This window comes from Kogia breviceps, chromosome 12 (genome assembly GCF_026419965.1).
Source record: "Kogia breviceps isolate mKogBre1 chromosome 12, mKogBre1 haplotype 1, whole genome shotgun sequence".
NCBI classification, from domain to species: Eukaryota; Metazoa; Chordata; class Mammalia; order Artiodactyla; family Physeteridae; genus Kogia; species Kogia breviceps.
This window is the reverse complement of record NC_081321.1, coordinates 91,713,516-91,728,594: the sequence shown is the minus strand read 5'-3', so window position 1 is coordinate 91,728,594 and position 15,079 is coordinate 91,713,516. Positions and strand designations below refer to the sequence as shown.

At 39.9% G+C, this 15,079-nt stretch overlaps 1 protein-coding gene across 29 annotated transcripts in view; it reads left to right on the top strand.

Annotated features, from left to right (window-relative positions):
• Positions 1-15,079, top strand: part of RBFOX2 (RNA binding fox-1 homolog 2) — a 262,010-nt gene that overhangs the window by 75,638 nt on the left and 171,293 nt on the right. The window lies entirely within an intron of this gene.

Here is a 15,079-nt window from a genome sequence, read left to right as displayed (position 1 = left end):
AGAGTGATATGGTTAATTTCAGCAATGAATTTACATTTAGAGATATAATAAAATATATTTCTTAACTCTAAAAATATTGTAATCACGTTATTGAAATGGTGGATATTATAGGGGGAAAGTCACTCAGGTACAGTCGTAATTGCTTTCGTTTTGTCTTCCCCAGACTGTATGATAATTTTTTAACCTGGTTTTCTTGATGTCTCATAATTCTAAATGTTGGACGTGTCTCTTTATTTCCAGCCACTTAGCCCCTGCCTGCACAGATTTTTTTGAGTCCCTGCAATAATCTGCAACAAGAAAATTCCATTCTCCTCCCTGGGGGAATTCAGCCTTATGGTTTTAATCAGGGAAGGCTTTCTTGAGAGAGGGAAGTTTCTGCTGCCTTTCTTTGTTAGATAGGGAGGATGATTGGAAAAAGCTCAGGCTTTATTGTGGGTTAGAGCAAAACTGTTTCCTGCCAGGACATCTTCGGTATGGTTTAGGTGAGTGTGTAAAATGCTTTCCCTATCCTTTTGCTATTTGGAGCAGGTGAGGCTGACACAGAGTTAGGGTAGAACAGGTTAGGCTGCCTCAGAGAAATGGTGTGGCTTAAGACACCTAGCCTCTTTGCTATTTGGGGATATTGATCTTCTTCAGGAGATTTAAAATGGTAGCTCCTAGAAACATCTCTCAATTTCTAGCCGTCATTTATGTCTTTGAATGTCTATCCACCATTCCTTATAGGGTTGTCCAAAAAAAGCCACCATTATTAGGCTTGTCCAAGGGATATGTCATCAGAGTGCTAAACCAAAGGGTTGACATAGCTCCCCTTTCCAGAACTTAATTAAATCTCATCAAAACCCCGAAGCTGATCTTAAAAAACCAGGATGGCCCCATAATCAATAGTCACCTATTTGAGGGCCTTCCAGATTGACAGTATTTGCCCAGTTCTGGTACTTTTGGTGTTGTGTTGGCATCAGACTGGTCCCAGGTAGGGTATGGAGAAAAGGGGGGGGGGAGAAAATGCTGCTCATCTCTGTGTTCATCTCCCAGTGGGATCATCATTGTCGGAATTGAAGATTGTCCTATGGAAGCTCTTGGTGAAAGATACGGTCATTTACCCCAAACCTAAAGAGAATATAGAGGGTCTTTCTTTTATTTCTTTCTGCTTTGGCTCTGCCCTCTGTAAGCTATGAAATTTATGTCCTTTGATAGTATTTCTATATCCTGGCCATATATCAGAAAAAATACTGTCGCCTGGAGATCTAGCCCCCAACAATTCTGATTTAGTCTAAGATTGGGCTTAGCCATTCAAATATTTAGAAATTCCTACAGGTGATTTGTGTAGCCAAGGTCAAAAACTACAATCCTATGGGCTGCTTTAAAACAAGTGATGTTTTCTATTTCATCGTGTACTTTCTACCTGGGACCCTTTAAAACATAAGGGATCATGGTAGTCTCTGAGTCTAGTTTTGTATACTCATGCAAATATTTACTTATAAAATATTGCTTATTTTGGATACAGGCTTATTTTAGATATAGGAAGGTAAAACTAATCAAAGTTAAGTATGGGAATAGACTTAACTGAGTTTCAAAGAATCTGAAAAAGTACTGTATAATGCTGTGTTCTTCCTCTGGGGATTACAGATCAATAAGGAATTAAGCAAAAGGAATTAAGAGGAATTTGTTAAAGCACAAAAAGTAGGCTCTGCTTGGAACTACTTTATTTTTCCTTTCTTTTGCATCCAGACCCACTTCTGTAGCCTGCACATTACTCATACTGTCTCTGCTGTAGGCCTAGGCAGACCCTTTTGCTGTGCTTTATAGCTGCTTAATTTACATAGAGGCACATTCTGATGGTGACAGGTTTATTTTAGTTTATTTTCTTGGGCTTTGTTTTTCTGTCTGGATCTTTGAATTAGAGACCGTAGCATAGTGCAAACAGGCGAATATTGATTAGCTGCTTGTTGCATTTGATGAATACAGCATCCAAATGAGTCCTGCTAATTAATGTGCCTAACCTCGTGAGCTCTCACTTCATACTTTGAGATCTGGGAGGCACTTATCAGTGTAAAACACTGGTCACTGAGCAGCCCAGGTTGGGCAGAAACTGAGCTTGTGATCTTTACATCTTCCCAGAGTGGTCTGGCTCAGCAAATCCAGGAACCAGAGAGTGGGGTGAAGGTGAATTTTAATCGTGTGAATCTTTATTTGCTTTTCCTTATTCTTTTATGATTTTTTTCTAAATAGATAGGAACCATCCCCAGATAGAATTTCTATCAGCATCTAATGGTGATTTTAAAAGAGATAAAAATGATAATATTTTGTCCAGTGCAGAGAGCTTTCATCAAATATTTTCTCATCCCATCCTCACCACCACCTCTTGAATGGATAAGGCAAGTATTTCCTTTGGAAGGATAAGAAAACAGGCACACAGAGATTAAAGTGACTTATCCAAGGTAACAGTACAGGTTAGCAGCTGAATAAGCACTGAAATTTGTCCTCTATTTGTTGAGGGGCCTCTATACTGGGGACTCGACTCACAAAGGGAAAATGGGGTCATGTGCAGTATGCCTGCTTACTCACTCTACTTATTTATCATTTGGGGGCTTCATAGATCCCTTGACATTGAACTTATGAATCTAGGAGTCCATGACCCTGGTTAAGAATTATAACAACAAAGTTCCTTAGCACTAAGTGGGCCAGTATTTTACTGTTACGGTGACCCTTTTCATCCTGTTACATACACCCCTGGTAACACATTTGAATTAAAAACCTGTGAAAGGGGCTTCCCTGGTGGTACAGTGGTTAAGAATCTGCCTGCCAATGCAGGGGACATGAGTTTAAGCCGTTGTCTGGAAAGATCCCACATGCCGCGGAGCAACTAAGCCCGTGCGCCACAACTACTGAGCCTGCGCTCTAGAGCCTGCAAGCCACAACTACTGAGCCCACGTGCCACAACTACTGAAGCCCGTGCACCTAGAGCCTGTGCTCTGCAACAAGAGAAGCCACCGCAGTGAGAAGCCTGTGCACCACAATGAAGAGTAGCCCCCGCTTGCCGCAACTAGAAAGCCCGTGCGCAGCAACGAAGACCCAACACAGCAAAAAAATAAATCAATAAAATAAAGTAAATAAAAGATTTTTTAAAAACCTGTGAAGGAAAGGAGGGGGAAAAGAAACCACCTGTCACCTTGTAGAGGTTTTGCTTTTTTATGCAAGGTCACATCAGCCTTCTTTCCTAGTTAACAGGCTTTATGGGATGGCAATCCATTGCTTTTATAAAACACTCCAAGCACGTCACTGTGCTTGCCAATGTGGTCTCTCCGTGCAAGTGGAGGAGACAAACATTGTTGCAGATTAGCAGAAGTGCAAACCAGCTCAGAAAGGCTGAATGCTTTATCTAAGGCCATGTAGGATTTTAGGTTGATGACACAATGTAGTGGTTTAGATTCCTAGCTGACCATCTCTTTGTGATTTATGTGTATGTGCACATGCTTATGATGCAGTTCCCAAGTGTTGGTTAAGGGTGGAATAGTTTGTGGGTTTGTAATGTTCTCTAAATGAGAGAATATTTGTGTGCATTAGCTCCAGAGTTTTTATTCAGGAGGGACCTGGGAGCAGCAATCTGATTAGAAGGGGCCTTAGTTCTGCATAGCAAACTTACTGTTTCTGCTCATATTGTTCGTTTATTTGGAATGGCTTTCAGGGGGCTCCTGGAAAGTACAGTGGGAGTCCTAAGGCTAGCCCCTTGTCTGTCACCTCTTGGTGCCACAGCTTATGTCTGCTGTAATTAAGGTGACTGTGTAGTTTACCATTCAAGTTGGGGCACTTTTGAGAGAGAAAAAGGATGCTAATGTGGAAACATTCCTAGGCAAACCTTGATGAATGGGATGTATGGTCATCCTAGCTATGGTTAAAGAAATACAGTGAGTGTTCCCTTAATTGGAGTGATCGGGTTTGGGATTATGGCACGGTGCATTTCCCACACTTGACCTGTGGACATGAAGCGTTGCCATTCACATTGGAGATGAGAGCACAGACTCTTGGTTGGGTTCAGGTGTTGCATCAGCTATGGAACCAGGAATGTTAGTAAATTATGAAAACTAATGTCGGTGAGGAATTTTGCAGCTTACAGTATGCTTCCATGTATCGGTATATTCAGTTTTGATCTTCACAGTAGCTCTGCTAGGAAGGTCACGCTTTATTATCCCTATTTGGTAGCTAAGAAAACCAAACCAGAGATTTTTAAATGAATTTCCCCATGTCACAGAGTTAGTGGCACAGTTAGACTTGAGTCCTGGATTCTCAGCCTCCATGTCTTGTATTTCCCTCTTGTGTTCTTCTGTCAGTGTTCTCTCCTCTTTGAATGGAGATGTTCTCTTCCTCGTGTGGCAAGATAAGATACTATGGAATCTTCGGAGAATTTAACAGCTTGGAAAGTCTTCACATGAACTGGAGGTCCCTTGCATAACTTATTTCTATCAAGTTTACTTCCTATTTTGTTTGTAAAAGTAGCTTATGGTCTACAGTTTATCTTTTTTGTATTTTATTAATTTACTTATTTGGCTTGCCAGCAGCACTGTGGACTATGATTATGATTTGCTGTTTAGATTAGAGAACACTGCTTTCCTGGGAATGTCAAGTAAAACATGCCCATGAGGAATGAAATAAACCTTCCTTTTATAATTTTGCATCTTTAATGTAAAGAAGATTAACATCACAGTATTAGACTCTGATTTTTTAAATACTAGTCAGTGGCTCCTTAAAAAGTTTTTTCCTTCACTTTTCTAAAAGTCTGTTGAAAACTATTATATGGACATGCTCAAGTGATTCCCCCAGAATGGAAATATCAAAGGAGATGTTTAAGTTGACAGGTGTGACTTGGATAATTAGGGATTTAAATTTGGAGTAGCAGCCTTACTTTTAATTTAGAGTATAAATTTTAAATGACCTAAGAGATTTTTTTCCCCAAAGTATTTTCTTTCTTCTTGAGAATTTTTACTTTCCCTTTTTCTAACTAGTTATCTTGTTATCCCTGGAATGGACTTTATTTCTGTCCAGTTTTTTGCAAATGAACTTTCAGGGGTTTTACTTATTTTAATTGGGAGCCATGGGCAATAGCAAATGCATTTTCTGTCATACTCATTTGGTTTGGTGGCAAAGAAATGATGGCTACTTTTCTTTCCTTGAGGAGATTTGGAATGGAGGACATAGAGAGGGTGTTCAAATTCTAGCTCAGTGATTTCAAGCTTAAAAAAAAGATGGCAACCTCTAGTAAGTAATACCTTTTGCATTATGACCCAGTGTGCGTGCACACACACGTAAATGTAACTTAGAGTTAAATGAGTCTTACCAAATAATACTTACCCTTACTATGTTTTAAGCACTGTGATATTTTCCATTCTCTTCCATTCCATTAAAAAAAAACCAACCTGTTGATTGTGACCAACAATTGATTGACCAAAATTGATTTTCTGAACCGACTAATGGATTGCAGACTGTAGTTTTTTTGTTTTTTTCTTCTTTTTGCGGTACGCGGGCCTCTCACTGTTGTGGCCTCTCCCGTTGCGGAGCGCAGGCTCCGGACGCGCAGGCTCAGCGGCCATGGCTCACGGGCCCAGCCGCTCCGCTGCATGTGGGATCCTCCCGGACCAGGGCACGAACCCGCGTCCCCTGCATCGGCAGGCGGACTCTCAACCACTGCGCCACCAGGGAAGCCCCAGACTGTAGTTTTGAAAAACAAAATTCTAATAATTGTCGTCCTTAAAAATGCCACCTTAAAGAAAACCCATACGTAGCCTTTAGTCATCACTTCACCATTCCCCCGACCCCAGCCCTGAGCAACCTCTAATCTACTTTCCATCTCTGTGGATTTGCCTATTCTGGACATTTCATAAAAACAGAATCATACAATATCTGGTCTTTTGTGACGGGCTTTTTTCAGGCATATGTTTTCAGGGTTCATCCCTGCTGTAGCATGTGTCAGTACTTTATTTCTTTTTTTGGTGGAATATAGCCCATTGTATGGATTTAGGAGTATTTCTATGTGTGCTTACTATCTACCTCTGTAATTCATCTCCTCCCCCCTCTTACCACCAGCTTCAGCCTCACTGGGCGTTCTTTCCATTTTTGAACTCGTTGAGCTTGATCTCAGCTTCAGGTCTGTGGAATCGCTGTCTCCTCTACCTTAGATCTGCAGTGCTCTTGACCCAGATCTTCACCTTCTCATTCAGGTCACAGGGACAAAGTTTACTCCTCAGAGAAGCTTCCCTGACCACACCAATCTAAAGTTATACACATACATACCCTCACCATTCAGTCTTATCTTCAGCTCTCTCATCATTATCTGAAATTATCTAGTGTGTGTACTTTATTGTCTGTCTCTCCCACTAAAATATAAGTTCTGTGTAAGCTGTGACTTTGCTTAGAGCAGAGCCTGGCATGTAGGAGGAGATCAATAAGTATTTGTTGGATGAATAAATGAAAATTTTTCTCAGTTTAGTGTGAAGCTTTTAAAAGGTTTTAAGCAGGGAGCGACATGACCTATTGTACATTTTTAAAAACAACATTGTGGTTGCTATAAAGAAGGAATTTTTAGAGCTGCCCCCTCACCCCTCCCCACCCCCGCAAAAGGCAACCTTAGAACTGTCTAGGCAACAGCCTTATCATTCGCTGTGTTTAATATCAGTTCCAGCTAGTACTTAATTGTTAAGTGAGAGATTTTATCCCACTCCCCTCTCCCAGTTGGAGACTGGATTAAAATAATAGGTTCAGAAGTAAAATGTTTCATACCTCTCTTATATCTCACAATCCATAGTAATTTTTTTTACTGGCCCCCTTTTTTTTTAACTAAAAATGCTTCTGCTTTGCTTTTAAATAACAAAAAGTATGAAATCGCTCTCTTTTCTTCCTACTAGGTTATCTAGAACCTCACTTTCGGCCTTTATGCAAGATTTATTCCCATGGTTGCGTCTCTTCAGTATCTGACATCGGGTCACCCATCAGAGGTTCAGGTCCTTCTGTGGTGTTGCCTTACACCCTCTAGTGGATGAAGGGCTGGTAGATGCTGCAGCATCAGCACTTTTCCCAAACCATTAATCGGCTTCAGACTTAGTGTTGCATTTTAGATCATTCCATCCTGTCGATAGTTCAGAAGCTTTTCCCTCCTAGGAAAGACCGTTTTATTTATTTTGCTGCTTACAGCCATGTACCTAAATAACATGCTTATTCTGTTATTTTTTGATTTATCAATTTGAGGCTCTATCCTTTGGCTCCCTGCTGTTAAGAGATGAGAAGGAAGGAGTGTCTATAAAATTGCTGATTTCTCATTGATTTAACCAAAAAATGGTTAAATCAATGTTCGTTACTGATTTATGTTTACATAATATCTACATTATTATGACTGAATATAGAGGAATCATAATATTATGATTACATTCACTTATATACATTTTTGTTTCCCCTGGAGTTATTTAAATATATGCATACAAATATATAGAAAAAATATATATTTAATAATTACTTTTTAAAAAGCACTATTGAGATATAATATCCATACCATAAAGTTCACTCAGTGTAAGAGTACTTATTCAGGGATTTTATTAAATTTATAGGGTTGTGTCACCATCACCACAGTCCAGTTTTAGAACATTTTTGTCATCCCCCTAAATTCTCTTGAATTCTGTTGCAGTCAGTCCTTACGTCCTCCCCAGCCCCAGACAACCACTGATCTGCTTTCTGACTCTATAAAATTATCTTCTCTGGACATTTCATGTAAATAGAATCAAATAATATGTATGTAGTGTTTTGTGTATGACGTCTTTCATTTTTCATAATGTTTTTGAGGTTCATCCATGTTGTAGTATGTATCACCATATCATTACTTTTAATTGCTGAATAGTATTCTGTTGCATGGATGTACCACATTTTGTTCATCCATTTACCAGTTGATAGATATTTGTATTATTTCCAGTTTGGCTATTATGAGTAATGCTGTTATGAGCACTCACAAGTCTTTGTATATGTTTTATATGATAATATGATATATGTTATATGATATATGTTTCATATATGTTTTATATCCATATATGTTTATATGGATATATGTTTTCATTTCTCTTGGGTAGATTTCTAGGAGCAGAATTGCTGGGTTTTATGGTAAATTTATGCTTAACTTTTTTTTGGAGGGGGTCGCTGAACAGTTGTAATGGAAATTATTTTTGAAAACTACTCAAGTAAACCATTATCTTTCTATTGCAAATCAAAATAATACCTAGAAAATTAAAGGATTAAATCCAATTTGAAAGGAAAATAAACTATAGGTAAATATTTGACTAAACCTTATAAAAATTTCAGTATAGATATGTGATAGAAGAAAATATAAAATGTATTATGCTTAACTTTTTAAGAAACTGCAAAACTGTTTTCCAAAGTGGCTTGGTTTTATCCACCTCTTTGATTATACTGAGTATATATTGGTATTTCATTGTGGTTTTAATTTGCATTTCCCTAATAGTTAACCATGTGGAGTACCTTTTCAAGTGCTTATTAGCTAGTCATATATCTTCTTTGTTGAGATATCTGTTCAAGTCTTTTGCCCACTTTTTATTTGGTTTTATTTAGTTATACAAATATTTGGTTCGTTTGTCCTCTTATTATTGAATTGTAAGAGGTCTTTATATATTCTGGATACAAGTTCTTTGTCATGTTTACAATTTGCAAATATGTTTTCTCAGTTATGCGATTTTGTAAGGCATATCTTCCTTCCCCCAATAAAACAAAACAAAACTGTGTTTTCATCCTTATGTGCTAAGTTTGGATAAACTCTGAGTAACTATCATATGAAAGAGACTGTGAAAACAGGCATTTGATTATCACTTTTCAGACCTGGTGATTGCTCCAAGGAAGATTGGCAGGCTTATAGTGGCTTTGTGTTTGGCGGACACAGCCTTTTCCACATCCTTAGTGGCAGGCATGTTTGGGCAAGAAAGCCCTTAAGGTAGTGAAGAGAAATTATGCTGCTTTCTGCATGTCCTAAGGGATGTGATATGGTAAGGGATCAAGCCAGGTTCATTGGCTTTCATGGAAATTCCTCTGTAGGTGTGCGCGTGCGTGCATGCGTGAACACGCATACACACACACACATACGCGCGCGCGCGCACACACACACACACACCCTGACTTTTGGTTTAAATATCAGCTCTGCCATTGCAGGCTATATGACTTTGGGAAGTTTTGCCTTGAGCCTTCTCTGTGCCTCAATTTCTATAAAATAGGAATAGTATCTACTCTGAAAGGTTGTAGGATTAGAGATAACATGTAAATTTCTTGGCATGTATTAGGATCAGTAAATCATTTTTCTTGTTTATTTTATCAGAAAGAGGCCTTAGGGAAGCTTTATAAGGAAATGTTTAGTTCTCACAGTCTCTGATTTAAGTCTATTTTCTCTTTTTCTTTTTTAAAAAATTTATTTATTTAATTTATTTATTTTTGGCTGCTTTGGGTCTTTGTTGCTGCGCGTGGGCTTTCTCTAGTTGTGGCGAGCGGGGGCTACTCTTCCTTGCGGTGTGTGGGCTTCTCTTGTTGTAGAGCACGGGCTCTAGGCGGGTGGGTTTCAGTAGTTGTGGCACACGGGCTCAGTAGTTGTGGCTCGCGGGCTCTAGAGTGCAGGCTCAGTAGTTGTGGCACACAGGCTTAGTTGCTTCGCAGCATGTGGGATCTTCCCGGACCAGGACTCAAACCCGTGTCCCCTGCATTGGCAGGTGGATTCTTAATCACTGTGCCACCAGGGAAGCCCCTCATTTTCTTTTTGATTCTTAGTTATTCACCATGTGAAATGAGTTATATGTATAGATTTGAAATTTCTAGTGAAGGAACATAGCTTTGCTATATTTCCAAGAAAAATATGTCTGTGTGAGGGAAATGACATCTGTGTAAGTTTATTTACCTAATTCATTACGGGTCTTGGCAGCATAAATATAAAGAGGGAGTTATTTTTGAGACTTCTATGACTTGAACAGAACCTGGTTCAAACTGAACCAGACACTCAAGGCTCTCTGTAACCATCTTGTTCATTATCACCCTACCCACATATTTCTTTTGCTGTGTCTGTCTCCTTCTAGTCCTTCAACTGCCTCTGCTGGATATTGATTTCTTCCTAGTGCCTTTTGCTTGAAATGTTCCTCCTTTTTCCAGCAGAGTCCTAAATATCCTTCAAGATCCCTGGCCACAGCTTAACCTGCTTTATGAAATCTTTCCTAATTGCCTCTAATCATTTGAACTCATTTAACACATCTACATGAACATTTCCATAAGGTTCTGATCAAGGGAGTTGGGGAAGTATTATGAAGATTGTGAGCAAATTATTTAACTTCTCTAAGGCTCAGTTTTCTCATCTGTGAAAGTGAGGATAATAGTGCGTACTTCTTTTTTGTGTGTGTGGTACACAGGCCTCTCGCTGTTGTGGCCTCTCCCGTTGTGGAGCACAGGCTCCGGATGCACAGGCTCAGCGGCCATGGCTCACGGGCCCAGCCGCTCCGCGGCATGTGGGATCTTCCCAGACCGGGGCACAAACCCGTGTCCCCTGCATCGGCAGGCGGACTCTCAACCACTGCGCCACCAGGGAAGCCCAAGTGCATACTTCTGTAAGGTGGTTGTAAGGATTAAATTTTCAAGAACTTCGTAGGTCAACAGTGTCTTATTGGTTGATGTTGTTTACTAACCTCTACCTTTAACTTCTCATGTAATCTAGAAAAGCTCTTCTCATCTCTGGGCCCAACTTTCTTCTTTTTCCTTTAAGGGCTCTTCTGCCTACGTTGGGTTTGATTTTTGGTTCTTGGGAGTGTCACGCTTCATTGTGGAAACTGTGGGAGCTTTTATCACTTAACGTCCCACCTCTGAGTCTACAGGGTTGCTGTGGCTCTGTGGATAGCTGAGTGACTTCAGTCAGAAGAATGGACAGTGTGGCTGTCTTTCCTCTTCTTCCCTCTTTGGTACCTAGTTTCTTGGCACATCCTGTCTTTTATGCCAGAGTTTGACTTCTTCCCCCAGCTTTGCCTCTTTTTGCTCAGTTTGGGGTTGCTGTGTTTTTAGGCTGTTAGAACAGTTTGTAGTCCACTATTGACCCAATTGCTTATTAAGTATTTTGTAAATGGATGGATCATAACTTCACGGCTTGACTTTCTAGTAGATTGGCCTAATACTATGTATACAGGCTGTTGATTTGTATTGTAATGAGAGCTCTAATATGCCCATCAAAAAGAATTATATGACTAAAGACTATTAATCACTGGGACTATTTATACAAGGAAAATTAGAGAATTTCCTTTATTAGCAATTTTCAAAATTAGAAAATTCACCTGTCTAGAATTACTTAGGGCGGCCAAGTAGTTAGTAGGATCTCCTTGCTCTGGTGGTTAGTACCACCAAGCAACAGACAGTCTCCCCACAACCAGCCCTAGCTACCATTTGGTGAGTTACTTTAAAAAGCTTGATATGTCTCCTCAACCCATTGTTCTTTAACAGACAACCATGGCAGTGATTTAGAATGAAACCAACTAGTCAAGTATAAGATAAGGCAAAAGGCTTTGTAGTTGGCGGACAATATAGTTGTGCGTTTCAGTTATAGATCAGATATTTTTATTTTTTTAGTAGCATTAGCTGTATACCATTATACTGAGCTGATTTAAGGTTGACTTAGAGAGGCAGGGGAATACAACAGATGACTTACGGTCTTATGTTAGAAACTTTGGTGCCACCAGAAAATAATTTCAGCAAGTTCTGTATAATCACGCATTTAAAGGCACGACTCTGATTTCACTTAGTCTCAGACTCTACTTAGCTTTTATCTGCTGAAGACACTTTAGTGGTTACTCCAGGCCTTCCATGATCTGGCACTAGTCTTTTTCCTTTTGCACTGTGTAAGGTAGTCTGTGTTTCAGGCACATTATGGGGCGGGATAATGTAGCTTTGAAATCAAATACAGGTTTTATTTCTGAGTTTTTTACTTATGGTGTTGTCTCTGTTTAAATACAGTTCATCCTTTAAATCCTACTTCAGATGTTCCCCCCCTCCATGAAGTCTTGCCTGATGCAATTATTTGGGTACAGACTTAATTAATGCCCACCGAACCCCCAAGGCACATTTTTCCTACTTTGTGATAGTACTTTACCACTGCCGGTTAGGTTATGGTAAACAGGTTGGATGACCGACACAGTCCTGTGAGAACAAGGACACTGTTCTACCTCTTCATGTTCTTGAATCCTTTTACAAAATAAAGCCCAGTAAGAATTTGGTAAAGGGACAAATTAAAACAAACTCATCTTCAGCCTTCTTGAAATAGAGAGACTACTGTATTGTGACTTTTTTCCTATGGATAAAGGAAAAAAAACTTTGTTCAGAATTTCACTAGGTTTTCTTGCCTTTGCCTTGCCAAAGCCATATGAAAAATTAATACTTAAGAAGCTAGATATCTGATCCTCAGCAGGAGAGTGCCTCTTACAAGTTTAATAGGTTTGGTCAAGTGGATATTAAATGTAAATCTGTCATTTTATGGAGCCATAGAAGGCTCTTAAAACACTCAATAAATATCCTTATTGAATTAGTAGAGCATTTCAACAGGGGACTGACTGCCCGTGTATCTTCTGTTATTAGTATCTTTCATTGTTCCTTTAGAGTACCTTCAGCCTGTGCTCGCACAGCTTTGTGCTGTCATGTGGCTCATAGAAGCATCTAAGGTAAAGATGCTTCTAGCTCCTTAATTCTATTATTTTGTTATGTTACAGGGAACCCATTTGTTAATTCTGGCAGGTGGGTCTTCATTTCACAGTAACAAATGGGAGGTCCCCATAAAAAGAGAGCTAACATGTATTGAACACTGACTCATTAGGTGCCAGGCCCTGTATAAAGCACTGAGCAAGTATTCAGTATCATTTTATTTCATCCCATTTGCAGGTGAGGAAACCCAGGCTCAAAGAGATTTAAGCCATAGCCCATGGCTGTGTAGCTGTTAATTGGGGAATTTTTAGATGTGTTACATTTCAAAGTTTATGATACTTCCACGATGTATCATGTTTTTTACTTATTTACTTTTATTTGGTTTTTTTTTTTTTTTACATTTTACTTGCACATTTGATTTTTCTTTGGTCAACAGCAAATGTTAATTCCCTACTTGCTCCCCTCCCTGCCCTTTAGTGAGGGGATGGTAATTCTGTATTATGTTTCTGTAGTCCTCTAGTTTACACATTGCTTCATATCCATTCTTGTTTGATCTTGGTGAGTGGCGGTCTGCATGCAGGGAGGCAGGGCTTTCATTGCCACTGGCAGCTGAGGAAATTAAGATTTCCAGTCTTGTGACAGATTTGCCAAAGATGGTAGTAATAAGTGGCACCAAAATTAGCTTTTGTTTTGAAGAGGAACACTGATCTACAGACTAAATTTTTTAGCAGCAAATTCTCTTCTTCGAACAAATTATATGGACACAATATATAAAAATGTAAGTGGAGTGGTCTTAGTAGAAAAGATGTGGAAGGCCTGGGGCCCCACCCTCTGGGTTTCCTGTGCCCATGAGGCCCCTCAGCTGACCGGAACACAATTTGAAAACCGCTGGGGAATGAGCAAAGAACTTTGGTGCCAGACAGATCTGGATTCAGTCTGTAGTTTGGGCCTGATGTTTAACCTCTCTTAGGTTTGGTTCTTCATTTGTAAAATGGGTGTGCTTTTCGTAGGATTGCTGATAAATATTAACTAAAAAAACAGGCCAAGCCTAGCACAGTGGCCTTGGCTTCTGCAGAGGAGGGATCAAGTTGACAGGCAGCATACGTTGGCCACTTGCCCTGTGTGGTTCTCCTGCTAAACCTGGGGTGGTGGGAGGGAGCTCGCTGCTGAGGCTGGGCCTCCATAGGACTTATTACCCAGAACTTTGTACTTGACCGAAGGCTCAGACATCACATTTATCAATAGTTTAGAACAGGGATGGGCAAACATTTTCTGTAAAGGATCAGAGAGTAAATATTCCAAGCTTTGGGGCCATCTAATCTCTGCTGCAGCTACTTAGTCCTGCTGCTGCAGCACAGATGCAGCCGTAGACAATAAGGAAACGACTGAGCATGGTTGTGTTCTAATAAAACTTTATTTCTGGGCACTGAATTTTGAATTTCATATAATTTTCATATATCACAAAATATGCTCTTGATTTCTTCAACCACTAAAAATGTAAAAACTGTCTTAGCTCGTGGACTGTACGTGGGTTGTACATAAACAAGTGACAGGCTGGATTTGGCCGGTGGGCCAAAGTTTGCTCACGCCCAGTTTAGACATTGCTTGTTGGTAATCAGTGCAGCTGTTTTTTAAAAAAAATAAATTTATTTATTTATCTTTGGCTGTATTGGGTCTTTGTTGCTGCACGCGGGCTTTCTCTAGTTGCGGCGAGCGGAGTCTACTCTTTGTTGCTGTACGCGGGCTTCTCATTGTGGTGGCTTCTCTTGTGGAGCACAGGCTCTAGGAGCATGGGCTTCAGTAGTTGCGGCACACGGGCTCAGTAGTTGTGGCTCGCGGGCTCTAGAAGAGCGCAGGCTCAGTAGTTGTGGCCCACGGGCTTAGTTGCTCTGAGGCATGTGGAATCTTCCCGGACCAGGGCTCGAACCCGTGTCCCCTGCACTGGCAGGCAGATTCTTAACCACTGTGCCACCAGGGAAGCCCTCAATGCAGTTTTTGATCCTGTGAATTTAACTCAAAGTTAAAGATTGCTATTAAAGAAGTATTGATAGGGATTCCCTGGCGGTTCAGTGGTTAGGACTTTGTGCTTTCACTGCCAAGGGTGCGGGTTCAGTCCCTAGTCTAGGAACTAAGATCCTACAAGCCCCATGGCGCAGTCAAAAAAAAAAAAAAAAAAAAGAAGAAGCATTGATATTAGGAAAGGCTTAATTTTCACAATTAAAAAAAGGTAGAATATTTTTCATCCCGTACCTTTCAGGAATCGTTACATGTTCATTAGTTTCTTTACCCTCTATGAAGTGGTTAAAATGCAGTTATACTTGTCTTGGTGATGATTAAATGAATAAAGTTTCTAAATAAAGATGGAATAGTATAGTGGAAAGATCAG